General features: G+C 42.1%; 1 protein-coding gene across 5 annotated transcripts in view; it reads left to right on the top strand.

Moving 5' to 3' along the window:
• The window catches only part of WIPF1 (WAS/WASL interacting protein family member 1), a 134,237-nt gene that overhangs the window by 79,533 nt on the left and 38,729 nt on the right, over positions 1-15,975 (top strand). For 2 of the 5 annotated variants that reach the window (XR_015255326.1, XM_086718930.1), the window contains exon 1: positions 2,529-2,730. The exons of 2 other annotated variants lie outside the window; for them this stretch is intronic. The gene's annotated coding sequence lies outside the window, so the exon portion shown is untranslated. Of the gene's footprint in view, positions 1-2,527; positions 2,731-8,273; positions 8,360-15,975 lie in introns of those variants that run through there. One more of the 5 variants, XM_086718933.1, reaches the window with a different exon arrangement.

The following is a 15,975-nucleotide window of genomic DNA, read 5'->3' as shown; positions in this document are numbered from 1 at the left end:
AGTCTCGTCTTGGCATTTCTCACTCACTGTTTGAGAGGAAACAATCTGAAGCTCTTAAGGGAATGTTATATTATGGAAGAATTTTTAGGAGATACTGATTTTTTTTTTCACTCAACACATTTACTGAGCACCTACCAAGTGTTAGAGGCTGTTGTAGATGCTGAGGTGACCATAGGAAAGAAGGTCCCCGTCCTCATGGAGTTTGAATTCTAGTGGGGACGCACAAGTACATACACCATTAAGTAAAAGAATGTCAAGTGGGGACATGTGCTGTGCATAAAAATGAGGAGGAGGATTTTTGCTGACAACTGAAGAATGAGAAGGAACCAGGAGATGAGTGTAGGAGGGGGGAGAGGAGGGCTTACAAGTGTAAGGCCCCAAGATGCAAATGAGCTTAATGTGTTTAAGGAACAGAAAGAACTGGAAGGTAAATTAGCAAGAAGGGCTGTTACTTGAGAGGAGGTCAGAGGGCTAGGGCAGGGCCAGATAGTGTGGGATTTTATGGGCCCAGGGAAAGATTCTGGACTTTCTAGGTGAAATGGGAAACCACTGCAGGATTTTAAGCAGGGGAGGAACATTATCTGATTTATGTCCTAGGGTACCTAATAGATACCTCATAAATGTGTCCAAAGTTGACTGTATTTATAAGTTTTCATTAAAGATGAAAACAGACCTGAAATCTAGACAACTACTCCCTTGTGCGTCTTGGGGGCTGAAGCCTTCTAAGTGATTCTCCCTAACAATTGAACCATCCCTGACGGATGGGAATGGACGGGACTGCCTGTGTACTGAGCGGGTGTGGGTGTATTTGTGTGCGTGTGTGTATTTGCGATGCCTTACTTAGAGACCTTCAAAATAATTCTGAAAATACAGAGAGAAATCATCACAATCCCCATGTTCCCTTTTCAGACCTAGTTAGACTATACTTAGACTTCCCCAAGTTTCACTCAAGCATTTCCTTGGTAGCTGACCAAGTTTTCTATTTTCCTGAGGTTAGTGGAGAGGGAAGGAGATGCCAGCAGCAGGCCTCCACCTCTGTCTGGTGCCCCATACCTGCATGTATTTATTCCCATACTGCATGTCCCCTGGACTCTAGATCCTATATTAGGCAAGACCGATGCATTCCTGCCTTTAGATGACTCCAGGCAAAGTGGAGGACTCTCCATTACTAATCCTTGAGTGCTCTACTTCCAGGAATTTTGCCACGGCCCAGCGTCATAAAACTCTACTCATAACAGCTAGATTCATATCACAAAGAATTTAGAGTCTGAAAGAGCCTTAGACATCAACTATCCCAGTACTCCTCAGTAGGAGCACTGTCAGTATCTTGGGTAAGACCATCCAAAGCATCATAGGAAATTCCACATTCTGGGCTCTACCCAAGAATCCCACAGGGCTCCCCATTCCAACCCACTGCTTCTCACCCCCGACTAAAAATGAATCCACACATTTCCACCCGCCTCCTGAATTGAGAACCACTGGTCTACCCAGTCCTGTCATTTTACAGGGAAGGGAATATTAGGCAACTTGTGGTCTTTTTATGCCTTTTCCTTCTGAACCCAGCAGAATCAGGATCCAAAGTTCTAATTTTACAATGAAGTTAGTTTCTGAAATATGCCTCTGTTTTTCATTCTTTCTACAGATATGTTTTTGTTTTCAAAGTTTTTCTTCTCAGAGTTACATGCTATGTGTTGCAAATATAAGTCTGAACCTTTCAGATGGATCAAGCAAGAATTATGAGCATTTTCAGGTTATTTATACATAACTCAAGATTTTGGCATAGTATTTTCTACATGTAGCCCGTTGCCTATCCACTTCTTAGAGACCTTTAATAATGAGAAATCTGCCTTTCCTTGTTCTGCACTCATTATCTCTGCTTTCGTCAAGCATCTTCTGGGAGAGTTATTGTTATCCCATTAAGTATGAAGGACAGAAACAAAACATTTTTGAACAGAAAGCTCTGGATCTTCATAGGACTTGAGCTGAGTATCATTTATCCTGTCTTGGGCACCAGAATCACATTTTAGAACTCATTTGCCTTCATACACCTGACCAGCTCTCTTCACCTGCATCTCTGACTTTCTCTTTACACACTTGAATGCTCTGTAGATGAGGAAGAATCACTTACCCTAATCATTGGTGTAGCTGAGAGCTTCTAGTGCTTGGGTGACTCTTTTCCTTAATACTAAATGGTAGAGTCAATTACAGTAATACCGAATGATATAGTCCTTGAGAGTAATACTTTCAAGCGGCATTTTCCTGAAGGAATCTCAGGCTCTGTGAACAATTATAATTGTGCAGGTGTTCAGAATAACATTGGCCTGCCAACTGGATGGACACCCTGATCTCTTGTGACTGTACCAAACAGATTTGTTATACCTTGTGGAAAGAGAAACATTTAATTTTTTAATTTAGGGTTGTTGTTTTTTTTCCTTGCTTGCTTCTTAAGTAAAACCAATCTAGTTTCTTTTTCTGAAGCAAAGGAGGAAGGAACAAACAGCAAATTAATCAGACAGGAAGCGAATAACCACAGAAAGACGTCTGCCTCTGACTCAGTATGTCACATTTAACAAGAGGCCAGAACTTGTCCAAAATGGCTGTTTAAAAACGACCCCACACTTGCGTTAGAAGATGATGCCTTTTTCAGGGACCGTTTTCTCTCTGGGCTCACATCTTGCTTGTCTGTCTACCTGTGTCCCCGATCATGCCTTCCTACAGTATCCTCTAACGGTAAGAAAAATTATATTCAAACTAAATGTATTTCCTTTATCAGCTAGAGGGAAGAACTAAATGGCTTTTAGTGGGCCGTAGTATGTTGGGATAGTTTGATTTCTCAGTAGAAGACCACGTAATCAATTCCTGTTGCACAGAATGCTAGTTTCAACACTGTTGTGACTGTGGGCAATTTGTAACTTGTGTTTTGTGCCAAAAAATAAGCGAGATTTTCAGTAGAATTTTTCCTTACCCCTGGACAAGTTTGAATCTACAAGAATTTTTTTTTCCATTTAAAATAAGGGTTGATGTCTGTAAGTATATCCTTTCGGTGCATGGTACAGTTGTCCACACGCTGCTTTTGAGTGATCGCTTTAGCAAGCAGCAGTTAGGTGCTTTTAACGTAAAGGGAGTCATTGGAAACTTCAAAGGAAAGTACCATGGAACTAAGCTGTTGCCATTCGATTGCTACAGATATGTCACTTAAGTTCAAATCCCAAATTAAACCATTTCAAAGAGGAGTATTTTAGGAAAAAGACAGTCTGTTTTTAGAACCTTTCTATTTAACACCTTAAATACTGCTAACCAAATTTTGTAGCATTCATTATAACTATTTACAGTTAATATGATTAACACTTTGTCATAAAATACTGTAATTTAACATTTTCAAGCAATGTACCTAGAGACCTATAGAACAGGATTAAGGAAACTTTGTATAAAAAAAAACATTTTCCCCCCTGTGGGGCACATATGAAAAAGTGACCTGACATACTCCTTTTTCCCCATGGAGAAATATAAAATAAAGCTTGAAAATATTAAGAGGGCCCATACAACTTTAGTTGGACAATAAGGACAAGTTCTTTTAAATAATTTAATGGTATAAGTAGTGTGTGCAATAGAAAATGGAGAAGTGGTAAAATGGAGAAAAGGTTCAGGAAGATTGTGATTAAGAAAAGTAGAACAGGGGGCGCCTGGGTGGCTCAGTCGGCTGAGCGTCCAGCTTCAGCTCAGGTCATGATCTCACCATTTGTGAGTTCGAGCCCAGCGTCGGGCTCTGTGCTAACAGCTCAGAGCCTGGAGCCTGCTTCAGATTCTGTGTCCCCCTCTCTCTCCACCCCACTCCTGCTTGTGCTCTGTTTCTCTCTGTCTTTCAAAAATAAATAAACATAAAGAAAAAATTAAAAAGGAAAAAAGAAAAGTAGAACAGCTTGGTATACAGAAAGATAGATAAGTGAGAAGGCAAGAGAAAGAAGAAGACAGGATAGTGAGAGAGGGAGGTGAGAGGCTGGAAAGGCTCGTCAGTCAGTGTGGAAGCCACATCCTTCCAATTCATTTGGATTGTGGGTCTTAAGTGTTACCCATTAACTTCATAAAGTTATGCTGCTTCTGAACTGGCACGTCATCTAGTCAAAACCCTTCCTTTTGTAGTCTAAAGAGGTTTAAATGATTTCTCTAGAATCCCAATCAGGCTTTTTGCTGTTCTTTGAAAAGTTCATACATGAGTTCATTGTTCACAGCTCTTTAATTACTCTAATATTTAAACTTTTAAGGATCATACAGACACCGGATAAAGTGCAGTGTTCCGAGAACTGTCCGTGATAAAAAGGATTCTCTGGGGTCAGCAGCAATCTCACCCTGCTCATTGATGAAATCAGATTCTAGATCTGGCCCATAGGCTGGAAGTTGTCCAACCTGTGCTAAAATGTAAGAGGAAGTGAGCTCCCTAATTTCTGGAGCTTTCAAGTTTTATGCCCTTTGGAAGTCTGCTTAACATTTCATGAACATGTCACTTTACTTTCTAAGTTTCTGGCTGTTTAAATTGTGAAACATCTCACTTTTGTTTAATTAAATTGCCATACATTGATGTCTTGTTGAAAAGAGCATTTCTCTTGAACTATCATAAATACCTCTGTCTGTATTTTGCAACCCTCACTCCTAAAAATTAACACTGAAAAAAATACTAGAATAAGGAATGCCTTAATTAGTACGCTTTTTCTGAGAAATTTAAAATGCACTCTATACACATCTCCCTTCACCATTCATTTGTAATATGGAGGTTTGCATGGATATGGACACGTGGGCTAAGGTTTCAATCGACTCCTGGTTTCTTTCTTATGGTTAAATAGAGGGGGGAGACAGTAGCATTTATTGAGCACTTGCTACATGTTAGGCTCTTTTGCTTCTTTTATTTTTAAAAAAATAGTGAATATTGTTACGCATTTGCCTTATTTCACTCTTGAATAAAATGGATTTAGTCTAAACTGGATTTAGACTATGCAATTTGCCCAAGGCCACCTAACAACTAAATGTGAAGTTTTCTAGAATTTCAAGAGCTTCTTTCATAAATGCAGTGTAGAGGCCACTAGGTGTTCTCTTGCAGTCCTAAGACTGAGATTACAAATGCTTTGTTTTAAATGTCACAGCAACAGGGGCACCTGGGTAGCTCAGTCGGTTGAGTGTCTGACTCCTGATATTGGCTCAAGTCATGACCTCCCGGTTCATGGGTTCGAGCCTCACATCGGGCTCATGGGTCATGTGTTCCAGCCCCACATAGCTTCAGATATCTGTCTCCCTCTCTCTGCCCCTCTCCCACTCACGCATGCTCGCTTCTCTGTCTCTCTCTCTCTCTCTCAAAAATAAACATTTTAAAAAAGGTTTAAAGGGGACACCTGGGTGGCTTAGTCGGTTAAGCGTCCAACTCTTGGTTTTGACTCAGGTCATGATCTCACTTTGTACTGACAGTGCAGAGCCTGCTTGGGATTCTCTCTCCCTCTCTCTCTGCCCCTCCCCCACTCGTGCTCTCTGTCTCTTAAATAAGTAAGCTTAAAAAAAAAAGGTAAAAGAAAGTGAATAACCATAAGGAAGACATTTTCCTTCCTAGGTCTTTTGGCCTTTTTAGAAGTAAATTTGGTGATACTTTTGCTTGTATTGTAAGACTACATTTCAGTGATAACATGAATAAAATATATTGAGTGTGTTGACATATATGCTGGGGGTGAGGGCACATGGATAGATCTTAATCCTCCAGTGAAACTAAATATGCTGGAAGATTTAGGAAAACTCTGGCTTTAAAATTTGATCCCCTTAAAGAGAAAACTTAGAAGAGACGGGAAGTAGTGGGAAGAAACTCGATACCTTTTAGTTATGTGGATAAGGCAGAGAAAGGCTTCCTTTCCCTTTCCCACAGCTAAACCATGACAGGTGGAACGTTCAACTTATCTTCATTTTCTCACTTTTAAAAGGGCTTGGATGTCTATAAATTTGCATTCATTTTTAAATGAAGCATGTATGACAGTGGATTTAAAAAATTACTTGACTTCATAGCAACCTTTATTTCCCTACCAGTTACTCTTACAGTGAAACTGTGAATTTGTGTGCTACTGATCACAATGACATCGTAGATGTTTCAAAATGTCTTCTCTGAAAAATGCCTTTCCCACTCCCCCTTCCAAAATTAACTGTTTATCTAAAAGAACTCTAAAGGAAGTATTTCTGAACTAGCCAAGGACGCTCTAAATACAGCAAGACACAAACCCTTACCATTGAGAAGACAACCCATATGCAGAATTCACTTATCATCTTAAATGATGATCAAGAAAAGACCAAGTACATTTTGAGAAATGACGGGTTCCGTGTACAGACAGCGTGTGGTCCAGCTGGGATTGCGAATAACAGAGACCACTAACTAGATGATGCTGCTGCTTTGCTTAAAGCTTGTTTCTTTTCTCTACCTTTTGCTTCCTCTTGAGTTGAGCAGTCTTTTGTTTTTCCTCTTTGTGTTAATTGCCTCATTGCCTACAGCCCTCTGAGCCTGGGCCTGCTGGAGGGTGGGGGTGGGGTGGGGCAACAGAGATGTTGCGCTGTGACTCGTATCAGAAAATAGAAACTACAGGCAACTGCAGCTGTGAAAAGATTGTGCTGAAGAAACAGGATGGCTGTGGTTTGCTGTGAGCATCAATTTTCCTGTTGAGCATTTTTACAGGAAGTTGAAGAACAAAGCCAACTTCATCTTAATTAGTTCTAATGGTCTTCAGATCTTAAGCACATCCAACTAAGTTTGCATCATGCAAGAGTCTCTAAAGAATAGAATCCATAATAATTATGATAGGCATCCCCAAACTATGGGCTTTTTAAAATTCAGGATTTTAGTAGCAATTTGAGTTGGCTAAATGATTTTATTTCTACAGTGTAACTTGGAGTGGATTCATTGCCTTTATAATGAATGCTTCTACAATAACTTTTTATGGTTGTAATAACTCAATATGAATTTAAGAGCCTTTTCTTATTAAAACACTGTTGAGTTATATATATTATAACTTAATATTTATTGGTCAAACAAATGTGCATGTGTGTATATAGAGACAGAGCGGGGAGGGGGCATATGTGTGTGTTCATAAGCTGGACGGACCTACATGAAAATGTTTAGAATATCTGTAAATTATCTGCCTTATTATTAACCCCAACGCTTTTTCACCTATAATTTAATGATTATTATTTTTTAATTTTATTTATTTATTTTGAGAGAGAGAAATACAGAGCGTGTGAGCCGGGGAGGGGCAGAGAGAGGGAGAGAAATTCCCAAGGAGGCTCTGCACTGTCAGCGCAGAGCCCGACACAGGGCTCGGACTCAGGAAGTATGAGATCATGACCTGAGCCGAAACCAAGAGTTGGACACTCAACCGACTGAGCTACCCAAGCTCCCCACCTAAAATTTAGTTTTTATCGAACGCTTCTTTCAGTGGTTAAATACAACTGTCATGTTTTATTTTCATTTTTGTGTTGTCACTCTTGAAACTAAAACAGCCGGTTGGGTTTATTTGGGAAAAATTGCAGTTGGGCACATGCAAGCTTTGGCAAAATCATAGGCAAACCGTGAGATCAAAGGAGAGGAAGCTTACTTTACAGAGAAAAAGGAGGAAGTTGGAAGGGGTTGCTTTGATCGAAAGCCCGCTGGAGGAAAGTCACAGTTCAGGTGGTGGCAGTTTTTCATTGGCTGGGCAAGAAAATCTTCCTTCTGCCTGCTGGGGTAGTAAAGCAGGCTTCTTCCTATTGAAAAATGCTTCTTCCTGTTGGGGTCTGCAATTGAGGACATGTCAGCAGGGTCTGAGAGCTCCCTTTTCTGGCCTCCTGATTCCCTTTTATTTTTTTTTATTTTGTTGGTTTATTTATTTATTTATTAGCTTTTTTAAAGTAGGCTCCACACCCAGGGCGGAGCCCAACATAGGACTTGAACTCACAACCCTGAGATTAAGACCTGAGCTGAGATGGAGTCAGACACTTAACTGACTGAGCCACCCAGGTGCCCCTGACTCCATCTTAAATGAGGTTTCCATTATTTGATTCCACATTGCCCCCCTTTTGATCAAGATCTTTCCTTAAAAGTATCGCTGATCAAGAGTTGCCTCGTCCATATCCCTCACTGCCAGGAAGGAGCTTTCCTGGGTGTTGTGTCCCATATCAGAAGGGAAGTGCATAGCAGTTGGACACCATTTAAATCCACATTTGAGTAACAAGGAAGGTTAAGAGGGAGAACTCACAGGCATTTCCTGTCTCTTGTCAAGGTTGTACACATCGGAGACCATCTTGCAACACTGGGTTAGCATCACCTACTTGCATATCGTTACTGCAAAGTTTTGACAGGCATCAGGTATGGAACTTAAAAATAATTATACAAAACACAAAAACGTGACAATTCCAAATTGTATGATTCTGCATGCTGACCCTGGGCCTGAAGGTAGCCAACTGAACAAATAAAAGGAACGTGGAGAATTAGACAAAGCTCATGGTAGCCAATGTGCTTGTTTCCTAATTTTGTGCAACTGGGTTTCTACTTGCCCAGAGGAGTTCATCCATGTGCGGTACGTGGTGTTTGCCATCACACAAATGCCTCCTTGCTCAGCAGGTAGGTAATCGAAAGCTATGTGATTATCCAAAACTACCTTAGCCAGCAATTTATGTGATCATTGTTGGGCTGCCCCTGCTTTGACTATGGAACCTGGCAGCTCTCCTGACATTAGGGAGAGATGTCTCATCAAGCATTCATTAGCACTTACTCGACCAAAGGGTGAAGACTGGTCTCTATGGAGACAAATCCAAGTCATACATGCCTCTTAGAAGTTCTCATTTTTAAAAAAATTTTTTGAAGTTTATTTATTTATTTTGAGAGAGAGACAGAAGAGAGTGAACAGGGGAGGGGACAGAGAAAGAGGGGGAGAGAGAATCCCCAGCAGGCTCCACACTGTCAGCATCAAGCCCCATGCAGGGCTTGAACTCACAAACCATGAGATCTTGACCTAAGCCAAAACCAAGAGTCGGATGCTTAACCAACTGAGCCACCCAGGTGCCCCTAGAAGTTCTCATTTAATGAGCCATGAAGGTTTAGGGAGGTGGACCATTGGGAAGCTGCTCTTTTGTTATGAGGAGAAAAGAGAGTGGTGAATACAGCCAGGACTGCACATAGGCCTCCCTCATAAGGATTAGCATTTATGAACTCATTCGTCAGTGTGCAGGCATTAGCAACCAAGACTCAAATACCATGTTATCATGTATTGAAAGTCTTCCTAAACATATGGGTATGACAGCCAGCTTACAAATGGTCTGACTTACACTGGCTGTCCGCAGTGTCTTTCTCATATGTGTGTGTGTGTGTGTGTGTGTGTGTGTGTGTGTAGATATATATATATATATAGTAAAACCTTGGTTTGGAAGCATAATTAGTTCTGGAAACATGCTTGTAATCCAAAGCACTTGTATATCAAAGCGAATTTCCCCATAAGAATTTATGGAAACTCAGATGATTCATTTCACAATCCAAAAATATTCATATAAAAATGATTACAGTACTGTAATATAATACAAAATAATACAGAAAATATAAAATATAAATAAAAATAAACAAATTAACCTGCACTTAACTTTGGTTTTTTTTTTTATATGAAATTTATTGTCAAATTGGTTTCCATACAACACCCAGTGCTCATCCCAAAAGGTGCCCTCCTCAATACCCATCACCCACCCTCTCCTCCCTCCCACCCCCCATCAACCCTTAGTTTGTTCTCAGTTCTCAACAGTCTCTTATGCTTTGGCTCTCTCCCACTCTAACCTCTTTTTTTTTTTTTTCCTTCCCCTCCCCCATGGGTTCCTGTTAAGTTTCTCAGGATCCACATAAGAGTGAAACCATATGGTATCTGTCTTTTTCTGTATGGCTTATTTCACTTAGCATCACACTCTCCAGTTCCATCCACGTTGCTACAAAAGGCCATATTTCATTTTTTCTCATTGCCACATAGTATTCCATTGTGTATATAAACCACAATTTCTTTATCCATTCATCAGTTGATGGACATTTAGGCTCTTTCCATAATTTGGCTATTGTTGAGAGTGCTGCTATGAACATTGGGGTACAAGTGCCCCTATGCATCAGTACTCCTGTGTCCCTTGGATAAATTCCTAGCAGTGCTATTGCTGGGTCATAGGGTAGGTCTATTTTTAATTTTCTGAGGAACCTCCACACTGCTTTCCAGAGCGGCTGCACCAATTTGCATTCCCACCAACAGTGCAAGAGGGTTCCCGTTTCTCCACATCCTCTCCAGCATCTATAGTCTCCTGATTTGTTCATTTTGGCCACTCTGACTGGCGTGAGGTGATACCTGAGTGTGGTTTTGATTTGTATTTCCCTGATAAGGAGCGACGCTGAACATCTTTTCATGTGCCTGTTGGCCATCCGGATGTCTTCTTTAGAGAAGTGTCTATTCATGTTTTCTGCCCATTTCTTCACTGGGTTATTTGCTTTTCGGGTGTGGAGTTTGGTGAGCTCTTTATAGATTTTGGAGACTAGCCCTTTGTCCGATATGTCATTTGCAAATATCTTTTCCCATTCCGTTGGTTGCCTTTTAGTTTTGTTGGTTGTTTCCTTTGCTGTGCAGAAGCTTTTTATCTTCATAAGGTCCCAGTAATTCACTTTTGCTTTTAATTCCCTTGCCTTTGGGGATGTGTCGAGTAAGAGATTGCTACGGCTGAGGTCAGAGAGGTCTTTTCCTGCTTTCTCCTCTAAGGTTTTGATGGTTTCCTGTCTCACATTCAGGTCCTTTATCCATTTTGAGTTTATTTTTGTGAATGGTGTGAGAAAGTGGTCTAGTTTCAACCTTCTGCATGTTGCTGTCCAGTTCTCCCAGCACCATTTGTTAAAGAGACTGTCTTTTTTCCATTGGATGTTCTTTCCTGCTTTGTCAAAGATGAGTTGGCCATACGTTTGTGGGTCTAGTTCTGGGGTTTCTATTCTATTCCATTGGTCTATGTGTCTGTTTTTGAACCTGCACTTAACTTTGAAAACTTTCCTGGCTGGTGTGAGGGAGTCCAGAGGAGGGTTATTGTGTAGGACGATTTTCACTTTCACTAACAGAATCACTGCTATCTGTTGGCTCAATGGAATCTTTTTCTGCATGGGGGCCATTGTAGATGCTCCCTCAGATGTTAACTACAGTATAGTATTAACAAACTCTTGTCACATACTGTATTTAATGTAACTGGCAATAAGACAGCAGAGGAAAGGGTGTGTGTCTACAGGCAGCCTGACCTAGAATGAAGCAAAGCATTCCTAAGCTTATCTTGTATGGAAAAGCAACGGACTGTCCATAGGTGCTCTGAAGTGACAAAAAATACACTAGTGCCATTTGTGGGCACCTTCCAGCGTTCTGAAAAATCACTGATTTCTGCCAAACACCGTGGCCTGAGACCAAGTGTCTGAGCATGGGAGACCACCACCCACAATCCCACAATGAGAGAAAGAGAGAGAGAGAGAGAAAAGAACCATTGGCTCAGTTGTGATCATGTGACATTTGGCATCACGTACTACTCATATTGCAAGACATCACTCGTTTGTCAAGTTAAAATTTCTTAGAAATGTTTGCTTGTCTTGCAGAACACTCACAGAATAAGTTACTCACAATTGAAGGTTTTACTGTACATATATATACGAGAGAGCTCATTTCTCCAACCAAAGATTGGGTTAGATTGAGGCAGGGAGCAATGGTGTATGGATATAATAATCTAACCTTATGAAAGGGACCTGAGGAACAGTTTAGGCATGCAGTGGCATTTGGGATTCCAGCAAAATTACTTACAGGATAAGCTAAGGAGTCACATTGTCCTGACAGACAGAAGGTTCTGGTGACAAATCCAACAACCAGAGGAGTTTCCCCCTTTTGTAATGGATTGGGAAATGTAGATAAGAGCATTATCTGTCCAAGGAAGAAAGGGAGAAGATAGAGTAAGAAGCAACAATGAGAAAAGGACCTACAGGCCTGCTCCAGCCATCTTGAGAAAGCTGTCATCGGCTTCCATGCCTCAAAATCTTAGTTTCTGACCAATTGGTGTGCAGCTCCAGTCAGGGTTTGGTGCCTTTAGATGTGACATGAGAATCTAGGGGTCTGTTCCTTGAAGTTTGGTGACACAGGGTTGGTTAAAAGTACTTAGTAGGGGCTCTTCGAGTGAGGTTGGAGACACTTTTGGAGGTGTCTTTTCTAATAGATGAAATCTCCAGGTTGTAAGGTGTGATGTTTAAGGTCTTCACCTCCTGGGAGCATGCAGTGAAAAAAAACATTGTTCTATTAAAACATGGTCCTTTTCAATAGAAGCAAGTAAGCCTTTACAGTATTGGAGTATATCTCCTTTTATCAGCTATCAAAAGACATGGGAGCCAGATGCATCAGGCACCCTGTGACATTCTCAGAGGATGAGAGCTTATGAGCCTCAAAAGGTTGGATCTTGGGGCGTCTGGGTGGCGCAGTCGGTTAAGCGTCCGACTTCAGCCAGGTCACGATCTTGCGGTCCGTGAGTTCGAGCCCCGCGTCGGGCTCTGGGCTGATGGCTCAGAGCCTGGAGCCTGTTTCCAATTCTGTGTCTCCCTCTCTCTCTGCCCCTCCCCCATTCATGCTCTGTCTCTCTCTGTCCCAAAAATAAATAAACGTTGAAAAAAAAAAAATTAAAAAAAAAAAAAAAAAAAGGTTGGATCTGAGATCTAGAAGGACCAACAGCAATGCTTTTGGCCAGGTTATTTGAAAGGTCTCTACAAATTTTGCCGATCGAGTCTTACTAATGCTGTTAGTGCGTTGGACTAGCCCTGAGGATTGAAGGTGTTTGGCACCACGGAAGAACTACAGAACCGGGCACGCAGCACAGACCTGTTGAAGCACTCGATGAGTGAAGTGAGTTCCTGGGTCACTGTGAAGCTTGAGAGGGTCTCCCCAGGTAGGGATAATCTTTTCTAATAGGATTTTAGCCACAAAAGAGGCCATAACCTGTCTACCAGGGAAAGCTTCCAGTCCAGTGAGAAGACACACAGATCAAGACTAAAACACATTTTTATCCATGAGATGGGAGGAACTGAATAAAACCCACTTGCCAAGCCTCTAACGGTCCATCGGGCAGTTTAAAATGCCTAGGAGCAGCATGGACGTATTTCCCAAGCTTGTATTTTACATAGGGAGGGCAATCAAAGTAGGCACTTTTTGCAGCCTTATTAATATTTCCCCACCAGTATTGTTTCATAAAGCCTATCATCTTATCAGCAGACTAATGATTTCATGCACGTACAGTGGTTAGTAATGGGAATTTGAGAATCTTTGGCAGGACTGCATTGTTATTTGGTTCAAGCCAGAGTTCTCTCTTTTTACTGAACCAACAATTATTAGATTTCCAATATCGTGTTTTCCTCTCCGGGGCCAATTGTTGGGCATCTCTTGTCAATTTTGGGGATTTTCTTTTGGAGGAACATCCTTTTGGACCATGAGAGGTTTGCTTATTTGTTCCCTGAAGACTGGCATTTTTGACGGAAACATCGGTTTCCTTCAGCCTCCAGGGAGTCAAGTCTGGAATGCCCAGTTATCTTAATACTAGCTACGGCAGCTGGCAAAAGTATGGCATCTAATAAAAGTGTTAGTTTTGTTCCCATTAGAGGTAAGGAAACCTTGCTGTTTCCGTAACATCCCAGTCATGGGCCACCCCAAAGGCATACTGACTGTCCGTGTAGATGTTTGTTGAGTTTGCCTTTGGCTAAGGTTCAAGACTGAATAAAGAGCCTATAATTCAGCCTGTTGGGGTAAAGGTAAAGAAACTCTTTTAAAAAGGGTTGTAATAGTGTGCCCGGCATATTTACCATTTTCATCCCTTGAATAAGACCCATCAGTAAACCATGAAAGATCTGCGTTGGTGTGAGAAGTTTTCTGTAAATTATCACAGGGAGTCAAAAGGTGCTGTGTCAGCCTCACGCAGTTGTGAGAGGCTCCATCATTGAAGAGGGAGAGGAGAGTGGCATGGCTAAGGATATTGCAGCGAGAAAGAGGTACATGATGAGCGGTTAGTGGGGAATTTCACAGGAGATGAAGCGACTGGCTGAAAGGTGTTGTGTGGTGAGAATTCAGGAGGGCCTCTGGTGCATGGGACAAAGATCGTTAGAGGGGGTCCCATGATTGTTTCTTCAGTGGCCTCAACCAAAAAGGCAGTGTGGCAGGCATGACTCTGAGAAAAGGGAGGTATCCTCATGCCTGAGGGTCCAGTTGTTGGCTATAATAATGCCCTATGGATCTATGACGGTTTCCATATTTTTTGGTGAGTGTTCTAAGGGCATTCTCTTCTCTCTCACAAAAAGGGGGAAAAAAGAACCTCCCTGATATCCGAGGGCAGGGAGCTTTATTAAGCTTTTCTTTAAAGTCCCCAAGTCTGTGTTATCCTGATCTTCCCAAATAATAGGGTCAGGCTTGTTGTTGTTGTTTTTATTTGTATGTCGTTTATTTATGTATATGCTGTATGGTGTTGTTGTTCATTTATTTTGAGGAGGGGAGGGGCAGAGAGAGAGGGAGAGAGAGAATCCCAGAATCCCAAGCAGGCTCCGTGCCGTCAGTGCAGAGACCGATGCGGGGCCTGATCCCATGAACTGTGAGATCATGACCTGAGCCGAAATCAAGAGTCTGATGCTTAACCAACTGAGCCATCCAGGCACCCCCATGGTTTGTTGTTTTTTAGTAAAACATATAGGGGTTGGGCCACAGGAGAAAAGTTTGGAATCCAATTTCGATAGTAGCCAGGTAGCCTGAGAAAACCTCATAATGGTTCTTCGTTTGAGGTTTTGGGATGTTGAGGATACCGCTCAGCCTATCTGAATCTAAATGTAGCCCTTTTCTGAGATTTATCTGGGGTGGCCGGGGTGGGGAGCACAGGGGGGCAGGGAGGCTGAGCCTCTGTGGTCCACAGGTTTATCTATAAGTCAGTTAGTGCACAGACAGAAGCATAATAGCAACAACAGAAAGTTGTAAAACAACTAGATGAAAGAAGCCTGATGGGGTGGCAGTCCCCTGAAAGGGTCCCTGTACCACAGCCTGGCCCCTGAGAGGTATTGGATAGAAGTTCATTGTGATCTTTGCAACAGGGACCGACTCACGAGAACCAAACCCAAAAGGGTTCCTGGTAATTGACCAGAATCTAGCCCTTCCTTGCTCAGTGTTAGGATAACGGGATGACAGGTTAGCTGGCGAAGGGGGAGTCTGATACAATGATTTTGAGGCCTGAGGGGCATTTCATCCACCAAGCACACAGATGATCTGTTCCCTGGAGAGCATCTTTGGGGCCCTGTGGGAGGACCTGGCCACCCCCTTCCTTGGTAAGCTGCTTTCTCCGGCTCTGTTAACACCATTGCTTTGGCTGCAGTGTCTTTCACAGTAAGTTGCTCCTGAATCCAATTTCCGATCCCCATCCTTCCTCCTGGAGCTAAGACACGTGTGACACTGAGGCCTCGGAAGGTGACTCCTGCCCCAATACAGGCATCATAGCACAGGCGCCCAGCACTGGTTACGCCGCCCACTTGGCCCCACAGGTGACTGGCTGGTGTCATCCAGAAAAGGCCAATTTAAGGAACACATTTTAAAAGAATCTGAGACCGTCTTTTATTGAAAAACAAATTCTGACCTAGTCTACAGGTGTCAGCCCTTTACCTGCCTAAAAATGCTTATCTAAAAACAGCAGGGATTGAAAGGATTGGATGTGAATGAATTTCTGTCTTTTGGTGAGTTCCTTAGACTCCCTGAGTCTCAGTGTCCTCTGGAAGGTGTGCGGAATCACGCTAGTTTGCAATGTCACTGTTACAAGTTAGCGATGTTCTAAGTGCCTTCGATCCACTTGATGGTCAATAACTGACAGCTATTGTTGCTGCTGTGGAGGCTCTAAAAATTCATTTTCTCAGCGGTCCGCTTGGAACGGAACTGTTCCAAA

This window comes from Puma concolor, chromosome C1, assembly GCF_028749965.1.
Source record: "Puma concolor isolate L17-30 chromosome C1, mPumCon1.1.hap2, whole genome shotgun sequence".
Taxonomy (NCBI): domain Eukaryota; kingdom Metazoa; phylum Chordata; class Mammalia; order Carnivora; family Felidae; genus Puma; species Puma concolor.
This window is presented reverse-complemented; position numbering and strand designations above follow the sequence as displayed.